Genomic DNA, 12,357 nt, shown 5'->3' on the forward strand with positions numbered 1-12,357 from the left:
ACAATTGGTGTAGATTTTTGCACAACCATTGCAAGATGAACAAAACTCAGGGTGAGGTCGGGTTTTTTTGTCCGAAAAAGCTTTCTATGGTAATACGTCGATCTGCGACGGTAACAAGCTATTTGACTCATTCAATATCCAAGCAAAGTAAGAAGCAATTTATACTCATCCCCTTCCATCAAAAGTAAGTGTTCTAAGTTGTTATTGTGCTCAATATCGTAAATCTAAATTTTTTCTTTTGCAAAATATTATTTGAAAATACATATTTTTTTTGTGAAGATCTCATTGGATGTTGATACTACTTTGCCTTCAAAGAGGAGAAGCTTTCTTGTTCGCTTCAGCAGGAGTTGGATTAGATAGCGTGCAAGTAAAAGGACATATATCTATGTAAGTTTTACATTAGAATAAACTTCTCTGTTCTCTTTCTTAAATTGGTTTTACTACTGTCAAAGTCCTGTCATTTTACTGTTGTTTTTATGTTGGCTATAATCTGAATGTTAGCTGTGTTGTCCGGCCTGTGGGATAACTGTTGAAACAAAACCAGCATCGCAATAACCTTTACACCAGCATCACACCAGCACTATAAACAAAACCAGAAATGCTTTACTATAACTGCACTATAAGCCTATAATCTTTACAGCATACTTGACGAATCAGGGTTTTAGGAAATTTACACATTGGTTTTGTGAGTTATGATTGATGTTTGGCTGTTTGTTAGAATGGCTAATCATGTTATGAAGAAATTTCTTCTGATTAAGTGAGAACACAAGGTAATGGTTTCCATTGGATAATCACTTTGTGTCTTGTTCTTCTATATTGGGTTCAGAGTGTGTTTGAGTAAAGGAGAACGACCCACATTTTCCTGAACACAGCTGAATTAGGTTATGGTAGATATTCCTTCGTCTGCCTGTACCCAGAACACAAAGGAAAACACAAATTTACATTTAGAACTTGCAGTACCTGCCAAAATCAGTTCAATCTGAATGCCACTAGTAGAAAAAACCCTTATTGCAGCGGGCTTTTAGACCCCTGTTGCAGCATACATCGTATGCTGCAACTGGGGGGCCTGCAACAAGTCTGAACTTGTTGCAGCGTACAATGTTCGCTGCAAAAAGTGATTTGTTGCAGCGGGCTTTTAGATGTACGCTGCAACAAGTGCCAAAAAATTGGCAAAATTTTGGACTTGTTGCAGCGTACATATATATGTACGCTGCAAAAGACTCAACTTTTTGCAGCGTACATTTATTTGTACGCTGCAACAAGTCTGAATTACTCAATTTTTTGCAGCGTACATTTATTTGTACGCTGCAACAAGTCTGAATTTTTGCGAAATTTTTTTCCCTTGTTGCAGCGTACAACATATATGTACGCTGCAAAAAAGCACTTTTGGCGGGAAAATTCTAATTTTGTTTAGGGATACCTAGAGTGCCTTGCACCAAATATAGAAACCTGTCAAAACAATATTAGAATAACGCAACCTGTATAACAAATATAAAAACAACAACTGGAGTTTTGTATACTATATATCCCAAAACCAAAGTGCACATATTACATTTAAATATATGTTCCAATTTCAACATAAACATACATTTTAATATAAAATTTATTCTATAACAACTAAACCAACTCGAACAAGCGCGCTAAAGCCAATAATAAATACTTGTTGGTAAAAAACTTAGCCCATTGCTCACGAACCACATCAAATTCCTCGCATAAGGCGCAATCCTCGGAGTGTAGACCTTTACAAAAACAGAAATTTAAATTAAACATTAGATTAAATACAAATTAAATATCACATTTTAACATTCAAGAAACTAATGACAATGTCCTAATAGTCTAAAATGAGTCCTTAGGTTCTTTAGTTCAAAGTTGGGAGCGAAAATGTCATTTTAGCCTAAATATGACCTATAACGACCCAATGAGCCTATAGGTGCATAAATAGATTGGAACGAGTCTTAGATCATTAAAATTATGCATATTAAACATGTAATAAGTTTTAAATGAATCCTTAGGTTCTTTATTTTAAAGTTGGGAGCGAAAATGCCTTATTTTAGCCTAGATATGACCTATAACGATCAAACAAGCATTAAATGGGTATAAGTAGATTAGAATAAGTCCTAGAAACTCAAAACTAAGCTTATTAATCATATAATAATTTAAAAATGAGTCCTTAGGTTCTTAAGTTCAAAGTTGGGAGCGAAAATGTCATTTTAGCCTAAATATGACCTAAAACGACACAATGAGCCTTAAATATGCATAAATGGATTGGAACGAGTCTTATAAAGTTAAAATTATGCATATTAAACATGTATTAAGTTTAAAATGCGTGCTTAGGTTCTTTATTTTAAAGTTAGGAGCGAAAATGCCTCATTTTAGCCTAAATATGACCTATAACTATCAAACAAGCATTAAATGTGCATAAACAGATTAGAATAAGTCTTAGAAACTTAAACTAAGCATATTTATCATATAATAAGTTTAAAATGAGTCATTAGGTTCTTAAGTTCAAAGTTGGGAGCGAAAATGTCATTTTAGCCTAAATATGACCTATAACGACACAATGAGCCTTAAATGTGCATAAATGGATTGGAATAAGTCCTAGAAAGTTAAAACTAGAATATAAAACATTTAGTAGGTTTAAAATGAGTCCTTAGGTTCTTTAGTTCATAGTTGGGAGCGAAAATATCATTTTAGCCTAAATATGACCTACAACGACCTAATGAGCCTTAAAGGTGCATAAATAGATTGGAACGAGTCTTATAAAGTTAAAATTATGCATATTAAACATGTATTAAGTTTAAAATGAGTGCTTAGGTTCTTTATTTTAAAGTTAGGAGCGAAAATGCCTCATTTTAGCCTAAATATGACCTATAACTATCAAACAAGCATTAAATGGGTATAAGTAGATTAGAATAAGTCTTAGAAACTTAAAACTAAGCATATTTATCATATAATAAGTTTAAAATGAGTCATTAGGTTCTTAAGTTCAAAGTTGGGAGCGAAAATGTCATTTTAGCCTAAATATGACCTATAACGACACAATGAGCCTTAAATGTGCATAAATGGATTGGAATGAGTCCTAGAAAGTTAAAAATAAGCATATAAAACATTTAGTAAGTTTAAAATGAGTCCTTAGGTTCTTTGGTTCATAGTTGGGAGCGAAAATGTCATTTTAGCCTAAATATGACCTATAACGACACAATGAGCCTTAAATGTGCATAAATGGATTGGAATGAGTCCTAGAAAGTTAAAAATAAGCATATAAAACATTTAGTAAGTTTAAAATGAGTCCTTAGGTTCTTTGGTTCATAGTTGGGAGCGAAAATGTCATTTTAGCCTAAATATGTCCTATAACGACCAAACAAGCCTTAAATGTGTATAAGTAGTTAGATTAAGTCTTAGAAACTTAAAACTAAGCATATTAATCATGTAATAAGTTTAAAATAAGTCCTTAGGTTCTTTATTTTAAAGTTGGGATCGAAAATGCCTTATTTTATCCTAAATATGACCTATAACGATAAAACAAGCATTAAATGTGCATAAATAGATTAGAATAAGTCTTAGAAACTTAAAACTAAGCATATTTATCATATAATAAGTTTAAAATGAGTCATTAGGTTCTTAAGTTCAAAGTTGGGAGCGAAAATGTCATTTTAGCCTAAATATGACCTATAACGACACAATGAGCCTTAAATGTGCATAAATGGATTGGAATGAGTTGTAGAAAGTTAAAAATAATCATATGAATCATGTAATAAGTTTGAAATTAGTTTTTAAGTTCGTTAGATCAAAGTTGGGAGCGAAAATGTCATTTTAGCCTAAATATGACCTATAACGGCCAAAGAAGTCATGAATGTGCATAAATAGATTGGATTAAGTCTTGTAAAGTTAAAACTAATCATATAAAACATTTAATATGTTTAAAATGAGTCCTAAGGTTCTTTATTTCATATTTGGGAGCAAAAAAGCCTCATTTTAGCCTAATATGACCTATAACGACCAAACAAGCCTTAAATTTGCATAAGTAGATTGGAATGAGTGTTAGAAAGTTAAAACTATTCATATTAAACATGTAATAAGTATAAAATGAGTCCTTAGGTTCTTTAGTTCAAAGTTGGGAGGGAAAATGCTTCATTTTAGCCTTAATATGACCTATAACGACCCAATAAGCCTTAAATGTGAATAAATAGATTGAAATGAGTCTTAGAAAGTTAAAACTAAGCATATTAATCATGTAAAGGGTTTAAAATGAGTCTTTAGGTTCTTTAGTTCAAGGTTAGGAGCGAAAATGTCTCATTTTAGCTTAAATATGACCTATAACGACCAAACAAGTCTCAAATGTGCATAATAGATAGGATTGAGTCTTGAAAAGTTAAAAATAATCATATGAATCATGTAATAAGTTTGAAATTAGTTTTTAAGTTCGTTAGATCAAAGTTGGGAGCGAAAATGTCATTTTAGCCTAAATATGACTTATAACGGCCAAAGAAGTCATGAATGTGCATAAATAGATTGGATTAAGTCTTGTAAAGTTAAAACTAATCATATAAAACATTTAATATGTTTAAAATGAGTCCTAAGGTTCTTTATTTCATATTTGGGAGCAAAAAAGCCTCATTTTAGCCTAATATGACCTATAACGACCAAACAAGCCTTAAATTTGCATAAGTAGATTGGAATGAGTGTTAGAAAGTTAAAACTATTCATATTAAACATGTAATAAGTGTAATACTCTGAGAAAATATGTAGCTTTTCCTATTTGGTTTATTGTTCACAAATCAGGATCTTTGGACAACAACAAATGCTTATTAATCCAAGAAGCTTTTCCTATTTGGTTAAAACCCACACATTATTCACAATCTTCAACTTTTGTGATAATCATAAATCATAATGGACAAGCACTGTAGAATAGAGGTAGTCTAGATGCCTGAAAAACCTATAGCCTGGATATCGAACCTCCTAGTTAGATGAAAGCTCATACCTGACCAGATGCGGCCAATCCATCAGTTAAAAGAGAGACAGCCAACCACACTTGCATACAGATTTGATGAGCAGCCATAGCTAGAGGACCTTGACGAGCAGCCATCGAGGTCCCAATCTTCATAGTTATCAAAACAGCCACAGTTCTTCCAATCAGAAATCCACCTGGAAAAAAGGTAAACATAAGGAAACAGACGGCAATCCAAACATGTACGAGTAACACTTTAAGTAGGTACAAACAATGGCCACTTAAGCAGACTAATTCAAGAAGTTTGTAATGGTGATTATTAAGTAGAAGGTTATTAAAATCAATGTGTTGGATAAAGAATCAAAAACAGAAAATAACCATAAACATTTCTCTGACACTCACCAGATTTTAAATAGACCCCAAACTTCAGATCTCCAAATTTTGGAGGTAATAATATTACTCTCTTGCTAAGAAACCAAATCATCAAGAAGCTACCTATGTATCTGGAGCACAAACAAGCAGCGGGGGCACCAAGAGCTCTAAGCGACAGAAACTTCTCTGCTTGTACTCGCATAGGAGAATCTTGCAAGGCAATTGCAGTTGAACATTAAATAACGCCAGTATGCAATACGTAATCAATGTACTAAGAATAAATTTGATCATGACCAGCAGGGATAACAAAGGGCTCGTTGGTCAACTTCACGAGTTTCACTACTGAATTCGTCATGGAAACAAAATCTCAATAACCATTTAACTATTTAGAACTTACTGCTGAGACACCCATTAACCTGAGGAATGATCCAGCTCCCAAAAGTAAAGCTAGCGCCTCAATGATGCCAATGCCTAGAGCGAGAAATAACGTTGTCGAAACTGATGATAACTGTTTTCTTTCATTTTTTTCATCGCCATCTAGAAGGTGCAAACAAAATACATGATAATCAAGTAATACAATAGTTCAATGGCAAAGATTATGACCAGAATGACAACATTCAGAATATTTTACCTGAAGAAGACTTTGCTAAATCTTCAGCTACGAAAGAAGTAGCAACACTAAGAAGTGGTATGTTGAATAGCTTTGAAATGATATTAAAGATAGACATAGAAACACCAGCGGATGCTAGTTGTACAGGACCTGCACACATAATGAAAACAAAGTGAGATCATTGACACACACAAAATAAGAGAAAACAAAGTTTTTTTTAAATTCAAAATAAAGAATAAGATTTCAACCTAAACTGCCAATATAAGCTGTCTCCATCAGCTAAGCCATAGGATCAATGGCCTGGCTAGCTATTGCCGGTAAAGAAAGCATTATAAGATCCCGTTTGACATTTGGAGGAGGCAACTGGTTGAGGGGCTGAAGTACAGACTCACTGCGAAGTCATTAAAAATAAACTAACATAAAAGGGATCCCTTTGCTTCAGAGATTTATGATCAATACAGCTTCTGGAAATGATAGGATGAAAATACAACAAGACCATAAAAAATGAAGGTAAAGAATTATAACATGAAAATGACCTCAAATAAGCAGTCCAGGTTCTTCCACCAAATCAACTGTTTCAAATTCATAATCGGCTAGAAGGGAAAAGTCAGACAGCTGCAGAGAGTGGATTTGGAAGTGTAATAGAAGGGAACAAGAGTGCGAAGTGCGAAGACCTTCAGGAAAACCACTTAAAATATAATTCAAGACAACCACTTAATTATCTAATATTACAAGGGTGTTGCTACAGCCTACAGAATGCAGATTACCATACTAATAAATTGTACCCCGTATTTAAAAAGCTGCAAAATTCTAAGTCTCGAAGAGCAGCTATACTAGTCCCCAGATACAGAACTTGAACCAAACTGGCAAAATCATCCAGTGCAAGACTTCCAAATTACAGAGGTACGGTTCCACTCAAGTAGGTAAGAGTGCTTTACATAAAATCAACAGAAAGTGTACATAGTTCTAGTTACATTTCAGCATTTTACGTGACTGTAAAAACCACATTCTACTTTCCATTTAGTTATCCTCAATGCTAGTTTGACCCTCTCCCCACCCCTCAATAGGTAATCCCTTTACGGCTTTACCAACACTTTCAAACTACTAATTCAAAACAACAATAATAGCAAATTAAACTTAAAAGTATCATAATTTCAGAAGAAAGAAAGAATTACCAATCTGTGAACTGAAGAGCAAGAACAGGAAAGAAACCAATCTGCATAATCGCATACCTCTGTAGAATAACATCTCAAGTCTCACAAATTTGAAATTTTGAAAACCCAGAAATTGTTGTTATAATTACTGTTATTATAAATCTTGTTCATGAAACAAAATTTCAAAACCCCAGAAAAATATTTCAACTTGAAATTGAAGATCCCATAAATTTCTTACTGTAACTACTGTTTGAATTAGGTAGAGCTGCATCATTTCAGAGAAAAATACATGACATGAGAAAGCATAACAGTACTCTCCCCTTTCATCCATATCAAGATTATTTTTAGACAATATCAATGAAATTCATGCACGTATTATCAAACCTGGATGAAAACATTTGATGATGCATACATAAAACATTTTTTTAGGAGAAAAAGGAATCATGAAAGACAAGTTTCCTCAAAGACCACAACTTCTCTCAAAGTAGCCCTTGAAAAATCACATTTCAATAGTACGTACAATGCAATTAACAACAGTCAACCCACCTCCCCTGCTCCACCCCACCACGACCGCCACCACCACCACCACCATTCTCTAATTCCAACACCGCCCCATCTTTATCTATGAATAAACCCTAAAAAACGAATTGAACAAACCCTAAAATCGAATTGAACAAACGAATTGAACCGTAAAAACGAATTGAACAAAAGAATAGAACAAACCCTAAAACGAATTGAACAAACAAATTGAACAAAACCTAAAACGAAGCACAGAACTCAAAAAAATGAATTGAACAAAACGGCATCTACAGAGGAGGCGAGAAAAGAGACCCACCGGCGACTGGCGAGGAGGCCAGAACCACCGACGACTCGACGAGGAAGCTAGATTGATGACGCAGGAATGGTTTTTTTTTTTGAGGGGGGCGACGCAGGGAAAGCTAAGGGGAAGAAAAAGGGAGTTGAGCGCGCGCGAGAGCTGAAGTTTTGAGATGCTTAATTTTTTCTGAATTACTCCGTAGTATTCAACCAATATTGCAGCGAATTTTTTTATCCGGGTTATTGCAGGGGGCTTTTAAATGTACGCTGCAATAAAAACGGGCTATTGCAGGGGGCTTTTAAAATGTACGCTGCAACAAACACTTTTGCAGGGAACAATTAAATTGTACGCTGCAACAACCATTTAAATGGTTTGACCCGCGTTGACCGACTAGTTGTTGAAGCGTATTAATACATGTACGCTGCAACAAGGGGGCTGCAACAGGGGTTTTTTCTACTAGTGTGCGGACCATCAGATGCTTTTGTTATTGTGAGGAAAGTGATGATTTGTGAGCCTCAAGACGCTTTTTAAACCAATGAACAGTATGATGCACAATATTTCAAGGCTGTAATAAGGTTGTAACTTAATAATGAAAACTGGTATTAATGTATATGACACTAACAATGTTATCTGGACAATATAAAAAATGCATTGGATCAATTAGTTGGTCTGGAATCGGTTTACTATGCGCAAGCACAGATTCATAGTTTGGCTTGTTATGCTTGGGAGGTTGCAGCTTGAATGTGGCTGATGTCCTTTAATTTACTTAATTGTTATGCTTTGGCAGTGACTAGGCTTGAAATGCAATAGGCTTGAAATGCTTTGGCAGTGACTAGGATACTATACCTTTCTTTGAGTAGATAACGCAACCCAGGTTCCCAACTTTGTAATGCTCTGCTGATCCCTAAACGGACTGCATCAACTTGGCCTGTTTCAGACCCCAACCATATTAATAGTTTATCTTTTCACCTTACACAAACAAGTTTCAGAAAATATAAATTTCAAATGTGTGTCTCTACATTTCAATAGTCACGTCTGTTCAGATACAGCTACCCCAGTTCAGATAAACAAACATAACACTTTACCAGGAGAAAATAACGAAGTGGTGTAAATGGAGCTGTCCTTTAATTATGCATGTATCTGATGTATCTGTTCAGTTTCAAGAGTCTTCAAATGACTGATACATGCCACGCAAGTGATTAACCGTGTTTCAAGTGTCTACAACTAATAATACTTGGAACAATTGTTTTCATGTTTAGGAGTTATTGGACTTGGCAAGCCAACAACAAAGGATCTCGAAAGTCTCTGGGATGGAAAGAAATTATAGTAAGATTTAATTAGTTTGATTATTATTTTTATCGTCATTTATTCATATATATGTAATTCTTTAATTTAATGTGTATTATATTTGTATCTTAGTGTTCTCGTGAACCGGAAATGCTTGAATGTGGCTATTACGTCATGAAGTACATGCATCAAATAGTTTTACTTGGATTACAAAGTATTAGTAATGTGGAAGAGGTACGTGTACATTTATTTTTGTTATTATTTTATCTCAGCGGTTACTATACATGCGCTAGCTTTTAATTTATCCAAACTTTACTAATTAATACATTATTTTGTTGAAGTACAGATATTTTCTCCAAACCCGTACACTCAAGAGGAGATCGATGATGTTCGAGAAAAATGGAGTAGATATTTTATTAGTAGTTGTTTGTAGTCATTTTCTAGTTTTCAGAGATAGAAATTAGGTTATTTTTTGGAATACAATTATTTACAATTGTACGTTGAACCAACTTTCTTGTTTGAATTAATACAAAAATATTTTCGCAATTCTGCAAATCTCAGCTCTATTTATTGTTTTTTTGAATTTAATACGTACGTAGAAATAATTTAAATTAGCGAGAACAAAATACAAAAAAATTAAAAATAAAAACATAATACACACTTTAGGTGTCGCCTCCTATAATTACATGCGACTCCTTATGGTCAATTAATATATTTTTTTAAAAAAAATAATACTTTCAGTGTCGCCTTTTGGTATAATAGGCGACTCAAAATGGATAAAAAATTTAAAAAATAATCCGGAAAATACTTTTCGTGTCGCCTGTAACATTAAGAGGCGACTCTAAAGGTAATTAGCTTAATAAAAATATTTGTGAAAAACATCTTTAGTGTCACCTCTTAGTATATTAGGAGACTCGATTATTAACAAATTTAATAAAAATTTCCGAAAAATATGTTTTTGTGTCGCCCATAAACTTTAGAGGCGACTAGTATAATTAAAAAATTAAAAAAATAATTTCGGAAATTATTTTCCGTGTCGCCTATAGAGATTAGAGGCGACATTAAAGGTTAATTAATTCTTTTAAAATAATTAAAAAGTACCTTTTCGTGTCGCCTCTTATTGTAATAGGCGACTCGGAAAGATTAATTAATAAAATTAAGTTTTTTGAAAAATATATCTTCAGTGTCGCCTCTTCCATAACAGGCGACACGTATAATAATATGCGTGTCGCCTCAAAGGGGCGACTCCAAAACACCAAAAAGTTTTAGAGTCCCTAGCTTCAGAGTCACACCATAGGCGACACTAAAGGCAATTTAGAGCGACACGAAAAGGTGTTTTTGTAGTAGTGACACTAGATGAGCGTAGAAGAATGAATGGGATTCCATATGCATCATTTATTGGTTCAGTAATGTATGCTATGATATGTACACGCCCGGATGTTGCGTATGCACTCAGTGCTACGAGCAGATACCAGTCAGACCCAGGAGAGGCATATTGGACTGCTGCCAAGAACATTTTGAAGTACCTGAAAAGGCACAAAGATGATTTCCTGGTCTATGGTGGAGATGATGAATTAATTGTTAAAGGTTATACGGACGCAATTTTCCGAACCGACAAAGATGATTTCAGATCACAGTCTTGGTTTGTCTTCTGCCTCAAAGGAGGTGCAGTAAGCTGGAAAAGTGCTAAGCAAAGCACCATTGCGGATTCTACAACTAAAGAGGAGTACATTGCTGCACATGGAGCAGCAAAGGAAGCTATATGGCTAAGGAAGTTCATAGGTGAACTTGGAGTAGTCCCCTCCATTAAAGGACCAATAACTCTATATTGTGATAATAATGGAGCTATTGCACAGGCAAAGGAGCCTAGACTGTTAGGTTATGATACATATGATATTACATAAATCATGCGGAAACAACCATTAACTCAGGATTACATATTATTTACACATAATCATATAGCATAATTTAGATGCATACTCTTTGTTGCGTGCCCTCCCTAGCTGCGCCCGAACCGAACAAGAACAAGTCTTTAGGACTCCAAGTGTCGTCCCTCGGTAGATAGTCCACAGCACGTCCGGATCCGCCTTAAGATTGACCAACTAGAATCGCCCTTAAGGTACTAGAATTTTCGGCACTTTTGAGCAAGATGTGTGGCTGAATTTTTCTCTCAAAAACTCACTTTGAATACTTTGAAACTCTTTATAAATTGTGAACCCAGGCCACATATTTATAGGGTTATGGAAAGGGAATTGGAATCCTATTCAGATACAAATTAATTAAACCTAGAATCCTTCAAGAACTCTAATTTAATTAGTTTATCAAATAGAATTAGGAATTTAATCATTAACCGAACTCTGCACGTTTTAGGAAACGTGCACGAACACAAACACTTACGCACACACACACGGCAGCCACGATGGGCCGCCCATGCGTGCGTGCGAGCAGCAGTCCACGCAGCGAGGCCTGCGCGAGCCACAAGCCCACGCAAGCACCCGCGCGCGCTGCGCGCGCTGTGCGCGCTGCCACGGCCTGCTGGGCCTGGCCTTGCGCTGGGCCTGGCGTGGCTGTTTGTGTGGCGCGCTTGGCTTGCTGGGCGATGGCCTGGCTTCGTGCTGGGCTCTCGTCCGGCAGGCCTCGTCCGATGCTTATTCGTACGATACGCTTCCGATTAAATTTCCCATTCCGGAATTCATTTCCGATACGAACAATATTTAACATTTCCGATTCCGGAATTAATTTCCGTTTCGAACAAATATTTAATATTTCCGTTTCCGGAATTATTTTCCGATTCCGATAATATTTCCGATTCTGACAATATTTCCGTTTCCGGCAATATTTCCGATTCTGGTAATATTTCCATTTCCGATAATATTTTCCGATACGTACCATGTTTCCGTTTCCGGCAACATCTACGACTTGGATAATATTTATATTTCCGATACGATCCATATTTCCGTTTCCGGCAATATCATCGTTTCCGGAGTATTCATTTCTTGCCTGTGACGATCTCAGCTCCCACTGAAACCAAGATCCGTCGATTCCGAATATCCATAGATAGAGTATTTAATGCCATTAAATACTTGATCCGTTTACGTACTATTTGTGTGACCCTACGGGTTCAGTCAAGAGTAAGCTGTGGATTAATATCATTAATTCCACTTGAACT

The 12,357-nt window shown here is 35.3% G+C and overlaps 1 pseudogene; it reads right to left on the bottom strand.

The window, feature by feature from the left end:
• Positions 1–1,463: 1,463 nt before the first annotated feature.
• On the bottom strand, positions 1,464–7,676 carry LOC130463334 (protein DETOXIFICATION 45, chloroplastic-like; annotated as a pseudogene).
• Positions 7,677–12,357: the final 4,681 nt, after the last annotated feature.

The sequence above is a fragment of the Spinacia oleracea genome, chromosome 6 (genome assembly GCF_020520425.1).
Source record: "Spinacia oleracea cultivar Varoflay chromosome 6, BTI_SOV_V1, whole genome shotgun sequence".
NCBI lineage: Eukaryota > Viridiplantae > Streptophyta > Magnoliopsida > Caryophyllales > Amaranthaceae > Spinacia > Spinacia oleracea.